Source organism: Andrena cerasifolii, chromosome 10, assembly GCF_050908995.1.
Source record: "Andrena cerasifolii isolate SP2316 chromosome 10, iyAndCera1_principal, whole genome shotgun sequence".
NCBI lineage: Eukaryota > Metazoa > Arthropoda > Insecta > Hymenoptera > Andrenidae > Andrena > Andrena cerasifolii.
In genome coordinates, this window is record NC_135127.1 from 11,315,588 (window position 1) to 11,333,778 (window position 18,191).

The 18,191-nt window shown below is 45.9% G+C and overlaps 1 protein-coding gene across 4 annotated transcripts in view; it reads left to right on the forward strand.

The window, feature by feature from the left end:
• Nucleotides 1–18,191, forward strand: part of LOC143373627 (fibroblast growth factor receptor homolog 1) — a 69,540-nt gene that overhangs the window by 18,824 nt on the left and 32,525 nt on the right. The window contains exon 1 of one of the 4 annotated variants that reach the window (XM_076821027.1): nucleotides 15,230–15,563. The exons of the other annotated variants lie outside the window; for them this stretch is intronic. The gene's annotated coding sequence lies outside the window, so the exon portion shown is untranslated. Of the gene's footprint in view, nucleotides 1–15,229; nucleotides 15,564–18,191 lie in introns of those variants that run through there. 4 annotated transcript variants of the gene reach the window in all.

Here is an 18,191-nt window from a genome sequence, read left to right on the forward strand (position 1 = left end):
TCTTATCGCTGAATTTTTAGAAAAAAAATCACGAATTTTGCTACGTTTCTAGCCCAAAGAATAGGATTCCCCCTTAAACGTCCGTTTAGTCACCACTGTAGTTCTTCAAATACTAGTCAGAAATCGATTTCAGTGTATGATGATAGGTTCTAAAGGTGCATATCCACGATGAGACAAAAATATCGTGTCTCAAGTGAGACTTTAATCTCACGAGACAATCATTTATTAATTTAATTGCTTTTTTAACTATCTTGTCATTTCTTTCATGAAACTAAACCCACACAAGACAAGTTACTGATATATATTCAAAAGCCTTATCTCTCGCGACTATTTCCATTATTTACATTTAGTTGTTGCAGAAATTTTTGTCTCACGATAGAAAAGTCTCGCGTAAAATCTCATCGAGGATTCGCACCTTAAGGGAACTGTCCTCGTGGGGATCGTACCCATCGCTACGCAGAGCACGATTGTGCTTTAATTCCACAAGCAGATCCCGGATAACAATAGCCAGCAAAGAGCGCGATATCCGCGTTTACTCGGCCGTGGACGATTTACGTATCTCTCGCGATTAGTCGGACTTCCTAGTCGACTTTGACCGCTCCCCGTTGCCTGTCTATCCCTCGGTGTTCGCCCGGCGATTAATCGGCTCTGGAGCTGATTTCGTGGCCGATGCAACGAACGGAACACACGATCTATCGTGTCGTGAGCGAACGTCGAACCAGCAATTCTCTCCAGCGATAGATCATCAATATTTATAGCCAGTGGCCACGAGGAACGCCTTGTGAAACTATTCGCGTGGACACGGATAATACGAGCCCCTAATAGTCTGATTGCATAATAACGCCGACCGCAACGTTGCGGTCTACCGCGAGTTAAGAGATGCCTCGGTGACTTCCCGATCGAATCCTTTCCCCCTCTTTCTCGCCATCTTTCCTCCAATCTGAGCCGATTTCCAGGAGAATTCGATGGCAAGATCGCCTTCCACTGCAGGATTAACTAATAAGCAAAATAAGCACGTGCTTGGGACATCAGGAGACAGAGGGAAACCATAGTAGTTTTCTGAATTTTAAAATCTAAGTGTGGCTAGAAACACATTTCAGTCAGATTTTCGGAAGTGCCTAAGAAATCCTACATTGTGCTGAAGCGATCACCCTGTATGAGACCTCAAGATTTTTTTTAAAAGGGGCTTCTAAAGGTCTTAATCCAATCCTACTTCGGCCAACCTGGGAAATAGAGGAACGAAGTATAAACTGTAAGAGGGAGTGTTGAAGTGCCTTTTATCGTCAGTTTTGGAGCTGCGGTGAGATGATAAATTGCAAGATGCTGAGGGCCGTAAGTGTTGGCGAAGGAAATCATATTTCAAAGCGATGCAATGGTTGATGGCCCTGGAGGATCGTTCTGGGGTCGATTCAAGGAACAAACGGAATCGTATGGCAATTACGAAGCGTCGTGTCAGACAAGCAGAAGCGAAGGCCCTAAGGAGCCTTCCAAAGAGAGAGACTCGCCAATCACTCGACCTCGTTGCGCTCATTCCGCCAATTACTGCACGACGATGCGTGGTGGATTGTGCGCAGAAGACAAAAGGATCTGTATCGGTTGTTTCTGCAGGGATTCTCAGAGCGAGCTACAAAGCCACGTGGACAACGGAGGAAGAAGATCCCTTCAGCATAAATTCATCCCCGAGGGAACTTTTAAGCAGGGGTTGAAACGGTTCTAAAAAAAACTGTTTCAAACTGTTACATATCGATTCTGACTGAAACAGTTATGAAGAACCGATATTCGGAATATTTAGTTGTTTGTTGGTTTTTGTTTCACTGAGCCTCTCTATCTTGAGTCTCTTTTCAAAACTTCTTCGATGCAGGAAGAACCGAAATGAAAGACAGCATCTGTAAATTAAGTATTGAAAAGGGAGACTAACGATAAAAAGGCTCGGTGACGAAGGATCTTATAAACAAACGCGCAGATCGATTCTTTGGGTGGGGGAGTTTAAGATCAATGGGCCAGAGTCACTTGTATTCCTGAGCCATTGACGAGCATTTCGAATTTAATGCTATACCTGACGCCAACATCGTCGAAGAGGTTAACCCAATTCCACAGTAATTAATAAATAATAAGAAGGACCGACATAAAAAAAATTCTACAAGTTTAAAGATGCCTCCTTATATCCCAAAAGAGTTTAATGCAATATTAACAATATTTTTTTCCAAAAAAAATCATAAATTTCGGGGCTGTTACACGAGAATCCCCATAGCTGCTGGGCCCCTGCCTAGAATCTTCAACAAAAATTATGATTTTATCCAAACTGTTAGAATATAATGTTTATTTATTTAAGAAAATAAAAGTTACACAGTCGATCGTCAGTATAATAATAATAAGAACTGTGTAAAACTTAAACTAAAAGTAATAGAAAGAATAGTCTTTAGCGCGATACAAGTTAACCGTTTGGAGGGTTTTCTCGGACTGAGAAGCGCAGGGGTCGAGAAGACCGTTTCCCCCTCTTTTGGGTCTCCTGTAGCGAAAGAAAGGAAAACTCACAAGTCACCGGGTCCCCAAAGTCCCTGACACTCCAACTCCAGAAACAGTCCATCGTTGTACACATTCCAACACAAACACTATATTTTTTCTGCACCACTACACTTGGCCCGTTTTTAGTAAACTACCTCTTCATTTCCCCGAAAAAATGAGCCCCGCAGAGCGTTCAGCCACCTGTGCCTTTTCCCTTAAATCCGCCACTGTTGAAACCCGGTGTTCCGTGCTGGTGCTAATAACGATTACAAATTTCGTATCAGCAGAGAAGCACAGGATACCGTAGAAGAATCGTAAAGCGTCCGAGGAATAGGAAGATGAGAAATTATCGCGGCAGATTACGTTTGAGTCGCTGAGGCGTCCCCGTGGCCGGTTAGGGGATAGCGATAATACGCTCGGCGTGGCACGCTTTTACGAAGGAAGCCACGCATTCCTCGTTATCCTCGGATTGTTCTCTAAAACGATGAAACAAGTAGCAGGGCATGCATTAATCATCATTAAAAGCCGCTGGCACCGCGTTGGAAGCCGCTGCCACGAAATAATGAGACCGTTCTGCGTCGTAGATCGTACGCTTGCCTCCTTAATCTCGATTGGCATCGAATAACATGGCACGGCTACCACGCATATTTTCATCCTCCACTTTTTCCTCTCCACGTCCACCATACGTACACACATACCCGCATACGCGTATATATATTTTTTTCTAAACGAGGCTCGACCTGTCCACAGCTCGAGCGCGAGATTTTATCGATGGAACGAAGCATGCCGGGAGGAAAGCTCGGGCCCACTGTTCCAGCGAGATCTCCCGAGGGGAAGGTATTCGCCGGGCCTTACCGTCAATTCCGAGCGATTAGCCGTCGAAATCGACGACCCAATTGATCGCCGATTCGATGCCCCGGCGTTCTGGTCATCGGTCGCCGGCGCGCGTGTTTGCCTCGCCATCGATCTTCCGCCTCGGAGAGAAACGACTGGTCGATGAAAAACGAGGAGATAATGTTTCCCTTTCGTCGGCCAGATATATCTGTCGATCATAATTCACTTGCTCCCGGAGGAAACGCTTGCGAGGGGTAGGAATCTGCCGAGGGGCAAGGGGAAGAAAGAAGCACACGGACGTAGGCGAGAGCGCGTTGTCTGTCTGCCACCGCGAAACGGACACTCCCGCAATCTTTTCTAATTATCTCGTTCCAGCGCGCATCGCGGCCCCGTAATCGGATATGCTAATGTGCAACGGGGAAACGTAACGATGTTACCTATCTTTTTATGTCGCCCTGCGCACCCTCCGCCAGCGCCCCGTCGCCCGCGGCGGCGTTACATGCGCAGCCAGTCACGACCACCCCGTGCCCTCTGAGCGAAAAGAGTTACGCCCGGCCGAAGTAGCCACCGTGTCCACGCGGAACGGTGATCGTTGGCCAGATGCGCGGGAACCTGTTGCGATTCACCTTCGATATGAAATATCGCCCGTGTCAGATTGCACAGGTGGCCGCCCTTCGTTTTCCGTTAATTAGCCCGTATCTCGATTGACTACCGGGGTGGCTTCGCCGGCGTGAAGCGGCCGCATTCGGAGCGCTGACGTATCGATCGAGGTAATTGAATGGGAATGGTGCCTATGAGGCATCGATTCCGATGCACGGAAACGTTGGAATGAGTGGATTGATGGGGGGTGGATTGGGGTTCCCGAGGCGACGTGAAACGATTTTGATGGGGAGGATGTTGGCGGGCGAGGTGTGGAAGCTTTTGGTGCTGATTCCGATCTAGGGGCACGAGCAGGGCAACTTCTCAGAGCGGAGAATTTGCGGGCGACAAAATTGATAGAAAGAGAAAATTAAAATCCATATAAGTGTTAAGTTTTTTTTAAATATTTTATGAGTTTTCTTTAGATTTAAAAAATAGCTAGGTACACCTACCTCCTACATATATATTTTACTGCTTTTTTCTGTTACTTTAATTTCAACAAAAACATGCCTGTAAAAAAGGCTAAGTTCGAGTGACTGCTCAGCCGTAAAAAGCAGTGAGATGAGATCTAATGTGCGGCCAAGTTCAACATCCCACTGTAACGTGCCACAGCTACCTAGGCACAGGGCTACGGCACAGAAAATGGCCCCGTGTAACTTAAACATTATACCACTACCAATTTGAGTCGGGAGAATATTCGCAAATATGTGCAAATGCCAAATATTCGCGCACAAATATGAATATTTGCACTTCACACTTGCATGGTTTAACGCGAATAACCAATATTCGTGTACGAATATGGAATGAGTTGCTCCAGGGTTAGAATGCACATATTCTTATGCCGCAGATTAGATAGAAAAAAAGTTTCACTCACTGTGAAAAAATTATATTTTATAATAATTATTGATAATTAAACATAAAGGGGGGCAAAAATGATTTTTGCCCAGAGCGGCGGGAGAGCTAGATCGGACCCTGATCCGTGGATGTCAAATAGCTTGAGTTGAGTGTACACTAGATTCAGGATCCATTTTACCAATAATTTCATTGGGACACATTTCAGAATAAACTGTTCTATTGTACTCTGATTTTAGTGCGATTTAAAATCCTCATTCCCGTCAAGAAGTAATACTGATGATAAGTAGCTCGCAGAGTTTAATATTTAGGGTGGGTCAAAGTGGACCCAATACTCGCCTAGCCAGGGCTAATGGAGAATTGTTGCGTTTGAAGTGTTACAAGTGTGAAGCTAGGGTATGTTCAGTGGAATTTCTGACGAGACCAGATAGCAGGAGCAGATACTTCATCTTTTGGAGTTTGCTTGTATTCGGAGTATTATAAATTGCCAGAGAGGATAGGAATATATCAAACCAGTGCATACTGTTATTCCTAATAATTTATAACAGCAAGGTGTCAGGATTAGTTGGTCATCAGAGTCTGCTGAGTACCCCTACTGATGAGCTCCACTAGTAAACCTTGAGCTCAACGAGCAAATACCTCCTTTTTCTGCTCCCCAGCTCCCAGCAGATCGCCATAGCAAAAGGAAATGTATAAAAATAGCCCGCGCTGCTGTTTCTAATAATTTATAACCAGCATCTGCTGAGTAGGCTCGCTGATGAGTTCAGCTAGCAAAGCCTCGGCGACATGGAAGGAACTTGAAAGAAGGAGAAAAGGTGAAGGACGAACAAAGTGTGTTGCATCGCGAACTTATCACTGAAGATTCTTAAAGAACCTAATAACTAAGTAGTCGAGATTCTACAGGAATCGAGGCTTCAACTATGCTTTTCATGTAACAAGAAGCACACGGCGTTGTGACTCGACCAATCCCCATAATCCCCAAAGTAATAGAACGCGAAACAGCAGACTGCCCGTATCTCCTTAAACAGAATCCGTCGATCGATCACTCTGCAATTACGCGAGCCGAGCACTTCCCAGCTCGGCTGCGTAAGAAGCACCAGACCATTAACACCTTCGTCCCGAAAAATCCGCGTCGTACATCAACGGAACAGAAACAAGGTAGCGGGCTCTTTTATATCGCGCTGCATCATCACCTTGGAATAATTAAGCTATTGCTCGATCGTTCGATCATGCGCTGATTGCGTTCCATGCAAACACCTCGGTGTCAGCCAGAAACGTGACGATAATTGTACCTGAATAATTACGATAAGCCGGGGCGAATCGTGATCAACTCGTACGACTCCTCTCCTCCCTTTCTCTCAGCATTTCGACGTACGGGAACGCGCTGTTATCGCGATACCGTGTAACGTTTCTCGTGTACAGCCTCTCCATTGATAAGATCAACGCCCGTCGAGTACCGAAAGTTGTACGACCGCGTGCGCTGGCTGGTTCACCTTATCGCAATACACGAGCTGCCCCTTCGGAGATTACATTGTGGCAGGCCTGTGCAACCTATGTTTGATTGAAACTGGTTGCCCCGCTTCAGGGGCCACCGCTCCCTGATCGCGGCCTCCTCTCCGCACCTGATTCCCAGAATAATTGCTGCCGAACCGATACGATCGGCGAGCACCGATCGATCGTCTAGACGTCTCGTTCCACCTTCTTTTTCTCCGACGGCTACCGTCGCGAGGTCTTACTCGAGATTGCACGCCGCCCCGGGCGAATAATGCGGGACGAAGGAAACGTACTAAAGGCCCGAGACCGCATTACATTGACGACGATATTAATCTTTCATCCTCCAGTCAAAGTATAGAGTACTTGGTGGAAAGGTTAATCGAGAGGCGCATTTCAAGACCTTTGTACTTCTGGAGCACTGTGCGCAGGCATATGGACGAACCTTCGTTTTATACTCGCGGCGAGCATAATCGCGGCATGACAAGAAATAAAGCTCGTTCCCTTCGAAGTAAGACAGCGTTGCTGCGGGTTTAAACCCATCAGCAGTGTACACTGCTGAAACCTTCCTCCGCGTTAAGCTTCCACTCACCGTCCACGGAAAACCGTGCGAAATTGTAATCTCCTGCAGCCTCTCATCGCTGCGTTCCTCGGAGGCTGCTTGACGTAAGCTCCGTCATAATTATAATTGCAAATTCCTCGGTGCATCAGCTGACACCGCAACACCTCCGTCAGAACCAAGTGGAGCGCTACCACGAGACCCAGAGTTGGTATTGTAAACCTTTCACCAATGCGACTAAAAGGAGCTGCCCTAGGAACGATCCCGGCTCAGATAGACGACGTTCTAGGAAGAGCCGTGGATCCCTCAGCCGGCGATCAATAACGGCGAGTGGAGCCGAGGAGGAAAGTAGCGAGCGTATGTATCAGAGACAGTTCAGGGGACAGCGGCGAGTTATCCCTGCTGGTACTTCTCGCGATTGAATCGTGCCGCCTCTGCCCCCGATGTATCTTTAATGCGACCGCCATGGAACCGGTACGTCCTCGCGTGTCGTCTTTACTCTTTACTCATTCAGGGTGGAAACCAGTTTTCGTCGCGGTGGTCCGGCTGGCGCGCTTGATCGCGGGCCAGATAAATAACGGCTCGTTACGAAGAGGTGACGCGTCCACGGTGCCTCGCGACCCACCAGGAACCAGCGAAATTCTCACCCTCTTCCGTGCCCGAGAGCTGATCGAGCGGGGGTGAGCGTACGTGATTGGGAGAGCAAGATGGTGGAATGGAGCAAACTTTATTTAGGGGATAATAGAGTTGTGGATTGAGAGCACCTTCGAGTCTGTGAAGACGCTTTCAGATTTTGGGGATTTGGTGTTTGTGGGGCAGGACGGAAGGGGAGTTTATAGTACAGACTTTATACTTGCTACAAAATTATATAGGTTTTCGTTTCCCGTGGAGAATTTGCATATTTTCATACTATGGGCGAAATTTTTATTTTTAAGGGATTATACTTAGTCAGCTAACGAAAAGGAACGCGATTTTCGGGATTTTTTGTGGAATATATACTGCATATTTTACGTGATTGGGAGAGCAAGATGGTGGAATGGAGCAAACTTTATTTAGGGGATAATAGAGTTGTGGATTGAGAGCACCTTCGAGTCTGGGAAGACACTTTCAGATTTTTGGGATTTAGTGTTTGTGGAGCAGGACGGAAGGGGAGTTTATAGTACAGACTTTATACTTGCTACAAAATTATATAGGTTTTCGTTTCCCGTGCAGGATTTGCATATTTTTAAACTATGGGCGAAATTTTTATTTTTAAGGGATTATACTTAGTCAGCTAACGAAAAGGAACGCGATTTTCGGGAATTTTTTGTGGAATATCTGCTGTATATTTTTTTTACAAATATTCGCTTATTTTAAAAGTATATGTATGCCGCAACTCTCAGTAATTTTGTTGTAGAAAAACATTAAAAGATGAACGAATAGCAGCTATTCTCGCGGAAGCTGTTTTGATATCGGTGGGCAAGATATTTCGGAAAACACTGTGTCGATTGGTTTAAACTTTTGCAGACTTCTTTTATATATTCAAGACTAGTAAATGAAGGAAGGATTTTTTATTTCAACAAAAACTCTATTTTTAAGTAACGAAAAACTAACAATTCAGACATCGAAAAATCGTGGTTTTGCGTTAAACAGATTTTGTGAAAAATCAACTTTTTGAAAAACCCTTCGTGCATCTACTGAATTCAACCATATATTAAAAGAATGATCCGGCTCAGAGAAAACGTGCTCACCGCACAGTGCCTTTATCAAAACAGCTTCCGCGTGAATTCCTCTTATTCGTTCATTTTTTAATGTTTTTCTATAACAAAATTACTGAGAGTTGCTGCATATGTATACTTTTAATAGAAACGAATAGTTGTAAAAAAAATATACAGTAGATATTCCACAAAAAATCCCGAAAATCGCGTTCTTTTTCGTCAGCTGACTACTTAGGCATAGCTGCTTAAATTAAATTTCGAATAACGAACAAATATTAAAAAAATGATTCCTCATGTGTCGAACAAAGTTAACTCGGATTAAAGAACGAATAACGAATATTTATTTTAATTTAATTACTTATTAATATAATTAATTATTATAAACTATTTTAATTTTTTTTATTTTAATAAAAAATTTGCCCATCTCTGTTTCATAGCACCGCATCCCTGAGCGTTCTAGGTTCTAGGGATTATTTGAGGCATTGAGAGCAAAAAGGGTCCAGCCCACATTGCGAGAAAATTAATTTCTCCTGTTTTATATGATTAATACTAAATCAATTCCGCAAAAAATCTGGGTTAGTCCGTTTTTGCTCTGAATGCCTCATTTTCGACGTCCCCGATCGAATACCCGCGTTTCGCGGCATTCCACGGAACCGAAGTGCAGGTTCCCCAAATATTTTCTCACGTGCAGCTGCCCTCGATCCCGCGGCCCCCACGAATCGCCGTTTGTTCATTGTGCCCAGCAAACAAGCGCGTATTGTCGCTCGGGCTGGTGACCGTGAATCGGTCATTGTGCGACGTTACGTCGTGAGCGTCGGTGCTTATGTCACATGTGGGCTCATTCTAATGTAAAAGCTTGATTTTACGGCTCATTGTCGCGAGCGCGCGCTACGAGACAGGAGCGACCAGAACGCGTCGATTGAACGACAACCCCCGTGGCCAGTCTGCTGACTTTCCAGCGCTGCACTTTGTATTGTCAACGTTGGACGATGGCGTCCCGCGATCATCGAGTATCTGCTAGAGATCCTTGCAAAATTCCTCTATTATTATAGTTCCCTTGTTTGATGACATACTCATTGGGGAGAATTTTCAGGATCAGAAGGGGTGAGATTCTCTCAACACTGTAGAACCCTGTATTTTAATCGTTAAAAAGAAAATTCGAAGCACCGACTGTGCGAAGAACAAAGCATTATTGATCATCGTGCGGTGATGTCAGTATTCCAAGATTGCCAGTACTTATTCGAAGCCTTGATGATTCTTAACGAAGAGCGTTAAGACCCTCGCCAATTTCCACGAAGAAACTTAAATTTTCCAGCTCCCATTTTCGCGGAAACCAATTATCAAATCTCCGATACAACTGATGGAAGAAAGCTTCCACTGATGGAATAATAATCCTCGGTTACAAGGCAGCGAGAAATAAATTCCAGCCACTTCTGAAATCAATCAATCATTCCTCGCGCCACCAAAAATCCACGGCTCAACGACCTGTTGCCCTAAAAGCTCCTCGCGAGAGCCGGCGAAGAGACTGCAAAACAAATGCCCATTATGGAGAGGCGCGACGTTGATTGTTAGCAAAACTGCAGAAGGTATTAAATCACGGGTTGCAGGTAATGCACGGTCAGGCGAGCGTGAAGCAGCGTTTGACAGCGTTAGAAAGATCGCCGCGACAAATGATCCTCAGTTTCCCCCGAGGCTCGGCTATCTCGTCGCCGAGGCTACCAACGTTCGTTTCCTCGGCTTGTAAACGGCTTGTCGTCCGCTGACAACAGTATTTGTCTCTGCGGCTCTGATCGAGGAGATTTATACTGGCCGCGGAGACATGACTGGCCACATACAGGGTGTTCGTTAAGGCGCAGAAAACGAGGTGGAATGTTCGAGCTTGAGCTACAGTTAGCGCGCCTAGCAACAGTGAACTGAGGCTTTTCTGTGGATGCGTCTGAAGGGACCAATTGGGAACGAATGATTTGGTGGAGAATAATTGGTAACGTTCATCGATCCCTTTACAAATTTGTAATTTTAATGTCACTCCAAAATTTCATTCCAAAGCCTACATTCCACTTCAGTTTAGTTAAGGGGGGGTTTAGTACATTAGTCACATCGCACTTTGTTGGGCCGAAAATTAGGTAATTCTTTGTGAATTTTTGGTACAAAAACAGTTCGGAAAATTAATTCGAGGTTTGGCAGGCTGTTTTATTGAATCTCGAACTATTGTTCTGAATTTTTGTGTGACAGTGGGAAAAAAAATATGGCAGATACAGAGAGAGCGTTGAGAAATAATCGAGTGGCCCTGGCGTTGACGAAAAGTACTGTAAGGGTTTCAAAAATTCATAAAGAATTACCTATTTTTCGGCCCAACAATGCGCAATCCCCCCTTAAATAGTAGGAATCTACTTGGTTCACCCTGTTCAGAGAAACCTGAAGGATGAGACCAACTATTTGGTCCCCTAACCGTCTCCACACCCAATCCACTCGATTACTATTCATAGAAGCGTCTAGAGTCCACCCTGTACGTCCACCGCTGGCATCGAAAGCTTTCTTAAATGCACAGGGAATAGCTTTACCAGGAAATCTGGTGATACAGTAGCTCCACCCCTTTAAAACGTATACTCAGCCTCGTGTGCTACCTACGAGGGGCCATTTTCCTTGCTTCCTTTAAGACCAAACTGTTAATTACTAAATTACTGAGAGCCTCCAAACAACTTGCCCGTTCGACTTGCTGTACGTGCTCCTACGAACCTGCTGCCTTTGTACCCAAGTTTAAAGCCCGTAAGAACAGGGAACACCCCGTATAGGAGGACACGGTCCAGGTGATAGTAGCGGAACGAACCGAGGAGGGTTTCATCTCGAACGGCGATAATGGTGCGCGAGTGAAAGCCCGGCTGTGGGCCCATTGTGGCCGTGATTTTTGCTTTCCCTGGTGGTCCATCGACGCGAAACGCAACGGTTGATTAGCATAATACGCCCACCGTTCGCTCCCCGGCCATTTATCGCGTGCCGAACCCTCGTTCGTGAAGTCACGGCTCGATTAAAGCCGTTCCTTCGATGGAGCTCCTCTCGCCACGATTATCGTCGATTGTCGCGGAGCGTTGACGGGCAAAAATTAACGCTGCTCGCGAACTTTCTTTATGGAACTCTCCACCGACCTGGGGGAAAGTGGGTGTCTATAAGCGAACACTCTGACACTTTATTCCAGAAGATTGTTTCCAGTGAAGAATAAAGAATTCAGACGAGGAAGGGAAATTAAGTGTGAACTTTGACATAAAATGTTACATATAAACTACACTCCTGGCAAAAATTAAAGGAACCCTGTAATTTCCCGAAAATTTGGATCATTTTCAAGTAGCTGTATCTCCGTGAAAAATGGTCGCAAAAAAATATTTTAAAAAAGCATTTTAACGCTTGAAGTCTCTAGTTTTTTAATCAGCAACTCAAAAAATTTGTTTCGTCCATTATGATACTGTTTTATCAAGATGAACCGCAGGAATCTTAATAAAACAATGTCATAATGGACGAAAATTTGTTTTGAGTCATTGATTCAAAAACTAGGGACTTCAAGCGTTAAAATACTTTTTTTAAATATTTTTTGCGACCATTTTTCGCGGAGATACAGGTACTTGAAAATGATCAAAATTTTCGGGAAATTACAGTGTTCCTTTAACTTTTGCCAGGTGTGTATAAACGATTGTGACAATTATTCTATATATTTTCAAGTGGTAGAATATGTGGTTGCTACGAAGCCACATTTTGAAGAATTAAACCCCCAAAATCTTTGGAACCATTGAAGCTATCCTCATGGAAGCCTATTAAAATAAATATTTACTAACTGATGTAGCTAAGGATACCTAGCACAGCCTATGAATTACGGCGAAATGAAGACAAGTCATTCGAGTCATTAAGAACCTTAATAAGCCAGCTAATAGACGGCTAGCGGTATCTACGAAGAATCTTTGGCGTACATCGATATCCTGAAGCCAAGTTACACGAGAGGAGGAGAGCGTTCAAAGCGTAACTCGAGTCAGTGGAGGAGTGCTTCGCCTGGAGAGACGAAGGACACGGCAACTCCGGCATCTGCTGTGCATTATTCGAGAGGAGGTTCATTAGAGGACTTCCTCCGCGACGGGAGGGCCACCGTGAATGATTTTCCGGTAATGGCGGCCATCTCTGAGCCTTTGGCAGTCCTCCCCTGCTTCTCGGAACTGTACAGAATTACACTCGAATGCACGGTTAAAATAATAGGCGCTTTGTGGAGAAAATCGAAAACCGCCGGCTTGTCGTGACTTTTATTACCCTTCCAACGGTTTCCCGATTTATTAGGGAACTTTAATGACTCCGCTCCCTGAAACGCGTGGGGTTTCAGTGAGTCGTCGGAAAAATTCGAATGCTGTTGATTGAAAGAGACGAGCAGAATAATTAGCTTTTTAATACTCTCAGATTAATGGCTATAGTTCCGAATAAATTGTTAAGAGAGCACGCTGCGGGATAGGTAGATCTCTTCCATTGTGTCTCAATGTCGGACCCGTTGATTGAGCAACTTCCCTTAATTATTCTTCTAGTAATTATTAAACTGCCACGATGATTGGCACCGTGCGCCGAACGCGGTGGCACTTTCAATCAACGACTCAACTCGCCTTCCTCACCGAACAGGTCGAATAAGAGGGAATCGTGGACGCGTCAGGCTACCAACGCCCTCCCATTAGAATGGGGGGAGGCTTTATTCCGAGGAGTAGCGGCTAATAAATCCCCGTGGCCGTCGATTTCGAGAAAACGGCTACAACCGACGGTTCGTTTATCTGATCGATTCCAGCGGAACCGGGCGAGCAGCATTATCAAATAGACTTCAATGAGAAACGCGGGTGGCGCGATGCGGCAAGGGGCGTCCGCTACCTATCGCCGGCTGATCTCGCGGTGCCATTGTAAATGCGTTCACGTAATTCAGAAAAGTTGCGTGTCCGTTTCGTGTCGGGCATATATCGGCGACGGGGGCGTTTCGAGCACCCGTCCCGCCCGCGCCCCGAATGCACCCAACGGAAGTACGTCGTGATTTGCCGCAACGCCGGAAACGGCGCACGTGCGTCGTCGTTTTTGTAATTTCATTCAGCCGCGTTCCGAGAACACGGTTCGGGAGATGCTGTTCGCTTATCCACGAACAATGAGCACGCCGAAAAGCATCGTCGCCGGGGTGGGGGGTGGGGGGTGGGAGAGAAAAGAAAATGCGGCATCGAAGGTGGCCGAGAAACTGGGGAACGAAAGGATTCTTTACAGACCGATAATTGCGTGGTTACAACGTTAAAAGGTCGTTCACCGATTCATTGTTCAGCTAGGTCAAGAGGAACGCCAACGCCCGGTAAGCAGCGCCCAGGAATTGACACTTCGCACCTTTCGCAAGATGACGATAAAACTGGTCGTCCGACGCGTGTAATCGCGTTTCACAAACACAGCGAATGCCCGCGGCACCGGCGAAACCAATTGCAAAACGAAGCGCACAGGCGTCTCCTTAAATGTCCATATTTCTTTCTGATCGCTTCTGGTGACGAACGCGAGACCGCCTGGGGGTAGACGATCCTCTGGGACTGCCACCGGGTGTAAAGAGCGCTTCAAAATCCCCTTCGAAACATCCGCCAATAAATAACTTGCTACGTAGGGTCGACCGGGGCGAGGCGGATCCAAATATGAATTTAGTCCATATTTATACTCGCACAATTGTTTTAAGTCATTGCTTAGAGCAGGCAGACGTTTCCAGTGAGATGGACGCCTGCGAACGTCAGAATTTTGGTCCGAATCTAACCTCCGTAATCTGCAATTTCGTATTTAAAATAGGAAATAAGAAGATGGCATTGTATTTACTGTGGTGAAAAATTAATTCGGCCACTTTCGAAAGATTGTCTGAGAAGAGTGGTGGCACTAGAATTGTGCTGATAGGGGCGGTAAGAAATGGCAATATCCTTCCGAGGTGTGTGGTAGCTAGTGTCACTTGACTTCACTGTCATTAAATTAGATTCGTTTAAGTTGCTTCCAAAGATTTCGTAATGAAAAATTTCATTTCTTCAGAGATTTCTGCTTTACCCGTTTCGCCCCTACTTTTGGGGCGATCTGATATTCCCACTTTCTGTTTTTTTCTTCGCAGAAGAAACATTTTAAGTTGGATTTAATTTTCTATTAGTAATATTCAAGCCAAAGGTGTACTGCTCACGAATATACAATAAAAAATTAGTTTTTAATCTTCGACTATTCTTCTTTTACCATCAAACACAAAGCGATCCGACTCGCCTGGGTCTGCCCTGTAAAATAATGCATCGGAAACGAAATATTCACGGCCCAATATTCACAAAGCACAAAAAACATCACCCCCTATGCTCTCCACTCCATTTCCACCCCCGAAAGAGAAGCCCGCAGCGCAGAAGCCTGCACCCCGGTGCACTGTAGCAGCACGTGAAGTCTCCCACGTGTCGAGCCGATCAATGGCCAGCCAATCTGTGATCAGGGCGCGCGAACAGCGGCGGGCAGTGCGCCTGCGTGCATGCCAGGTACGGCACGCGGCGGGCCACTGGCTGTCAGACGAAAACGTGCCGCTGGCAAACAAAGGTCGCGCGCGCGCGCGGGCTTCTCTTCAGCTTCCACTCGTGCGCCGTGCTTCCTCGAGACCCCCGGGGTCAAGAGACCGTGTCGTCCGTGCCCTGTCTGTCTCGTGTCGTGTCTTCGAGCGTCCCTCTCGCCCGCAAGTGCCCGCCAGCCTGCGCTCTCCGTCTCTCCCGTCAATGGACACGCGGATTATGCATCTGCTTGATCGCCCGTACGACCACCGTCTACCCAGGAAACCGTCCATTACGGGCGAGCGCATGTAGCGGCTGCTTGAACCGACGAACCGAATCGAGGAAACCTTTGGGGAGCGCTTGTTCGCCAGCGATGCTAGTGTGAAATGGGACTGAACCCGGGGCAGATGGAAGATTGCGTCGGGGATACCGCGGAAAGTTGATCGATCGGGATCGGTGAGTCGGAAATGATGGACGAGTGGCTGGAGTATACGGCTTCTTGGTTGGAGCTTGTGAAACTTATCGGCCGCGGAAATTAATGCTACCGATCGTCGGATAACTTTATTTAGAATCGACAGTTTCATCGCGCTTTCAACGTTTCCTCCTAGGTACGTATAGAACGTTGTAACGCTGATCGCCGGTTGCACCGGAGTTCGCGGGAATGACGCGCTATCGCGAAGCCTCTGTACCGTATCGCGATCCAAAGTGACCATTCAGAGTTACAGTTAGACTCACAGTCGGACCGAGAAAGCCCGTGGAAAAGTGTCACTTCATTTAACGGCACTCCCTCGTTTTTCTCATGCCACTTGATAGCGGTCTTATCAAGCAACCGGTCGCAAGAAGCTAGGCGATACGCGCGCTTAATAAAACACGCCCGACCTAGCCAGAACATTGAAACGTTCAAATAAATTTCGCTGGCAACGTCGATAAAGGAAACCGGCAGCATCGACATCGGTTGAATCTGGTACGTAACTGGTTTCTACCTTGCGCTTATTAGATAGTCTGAAACAATTCGCTCTCCGAAGGGACTTCTTTCAAACCGGAGAAGAGAGGAGTCCTCCGTCGACGGCGTTCGTTTTAACGAGCCTCTTTCTTGCCGCGCGCCGTCCCAAATTTTTGCGATTCCTACGGGGAAACTGAATACGAGCGGTCGTGAAACGAGGAGCAAAAAGGGCGCCCATTGCTCTTGTTTGTTAATGAGCCCGAGAAGTATAAATTTCCGTGGGCAACGAAGTGACTTGGATTTTTTCCCGTCGGAGACACAAGGCGCGCTCTGTCCTCCACGGCAATTAGAAAAAATGCTTCCTAGCTGCAGATGTTTCGGGTGACAGGAGGATGGGGCCCAGGTCACAAAGGCACCTCCCTGAAGAACCGAGGCGCCGGTGGCGCGTAAAACGAATTTTTCAGGGTGCAAATCGGGCAGACGGTGACTTGAAAAAAAAAGGTACTCCATTCTTCGGCTCTTCAGCAAACGTTGGGCACTAAAATCGTTTAAGATTCTTCGGTATGTACGTCGGAGATTGGACGTGCTTTTCGGTGCTCGTTTTTCCGTTATCGATGGAAACCTTGATTTTTGCCAACACATCGCGTGTTCAGCGTAGATATTTTTAGATAGCGTCACTTTGTGTACTTTCACTTCCTACGCCGTTTATCATCCACATTTATTTGCATTGGAGCACGGAAGTTACGGTGATGCAACGTCTCGCGTGTCTCAATTACGATTCTTGTTTAATCGTCAGAGATTCTGCTGCTTTAAGTGCGCTCATGTTGTGCGATGAGAATTATTCGCATAGCAGGCGTAATAGCACATTGTTGGGGAGTTTTTTTCTCGTCAGAATAAGGTCCCAATTTGTACAGGTGTTCCTGTTTTAATCGCGAAGTGATTCGCCGAGAAAGTCAATTTTCAGAATTAAATTTGGACTTTGATTGGCCACGTGCTGGAGCGTCTGTATTTCTTCTACGAAATTCAAGTGAATTCCTTCGAGATTTGGGAGGAAGAGGATTAGAGGAAATCCTGAGGCTACCTTTGAAATTAGTAATAAGCTGTCGGTGGATCGGATGGCGCCGAACGATTGACGTATATCCGTTTGAATTAATTTATGATTCCTTCGACGCGAGTTGGTGGTAATACCGGTATTATACAGGCATTAGAGCGATGTGCGCGATTATAAACGTCGTCCAGTGACATCATACCGGTTATTAGCAGTATGTATTCGAGTTTCTTTTTTTGGCCGCGGCGTAATCCTGCGAGACTACCAGTATTTTATCAGCATTCGTAATAGCCTTTCGATCTCTGCTGCTAAGGATTTTATTGTAGCTTAGTCAATTTGCTTCCCTGTTCTACAGGATGCTCCAAAGTACGTGGCGCGGTTCGTGGTACGCAGCAAAGTTGCGTTCGTATGTACTTGAAAAAAAGTTTGCTGCAATTAGAAATAGTGTAGATTTTGTGTGATTACTTTTAAATTATCCTGGGTGCTTCAAATGTATTCGAGAAGGCTACGTTGTGAAGAATATTGAAAATCCATATAGAACATTAGGGATATTCTATTACTAATGTGATCACTTTGTGACATTCTATTATTATAATAATAGCCAAAGAAAAATGTCACAATTCTGAATTAGTGAGGTTTTTACAGCAAAGAAAGGCGCATCGTCGTTGTTTTAATGAAAATAGAATCTTAACTCCCTTAAATCACTGCAGTTTTCCAGACAAATCGTTCTCGCTTGAACTTGAACCCTGAGCTAAGAACATCGTAGAAGAGCCACGGCAGCGTTCTTGTGATAGTCCGATAAAGCTATCAAGCATTATCTAGACCCGGCCGAACGAAAACCTACCTGCAACCGCGACAGGAACACCGTACCTGTGATAACACTCCCACGATAAACTTTGCTTGAGCAAACCGAAGGTGGAGAATTTGATAAGTGCGTTTCGCTTCGTTATCGTTGGGAAGCGCGCAGCGGGGAGGGGGTCTCAGGACATTTCTGTCGCGCTGCAAGTAGTAATAATCGAAATTATTACATAAGCCGGGCATAGAACCTGCCAGGGAATGTGCAGCAAGTAGTAATAATCGAAATTACACGACG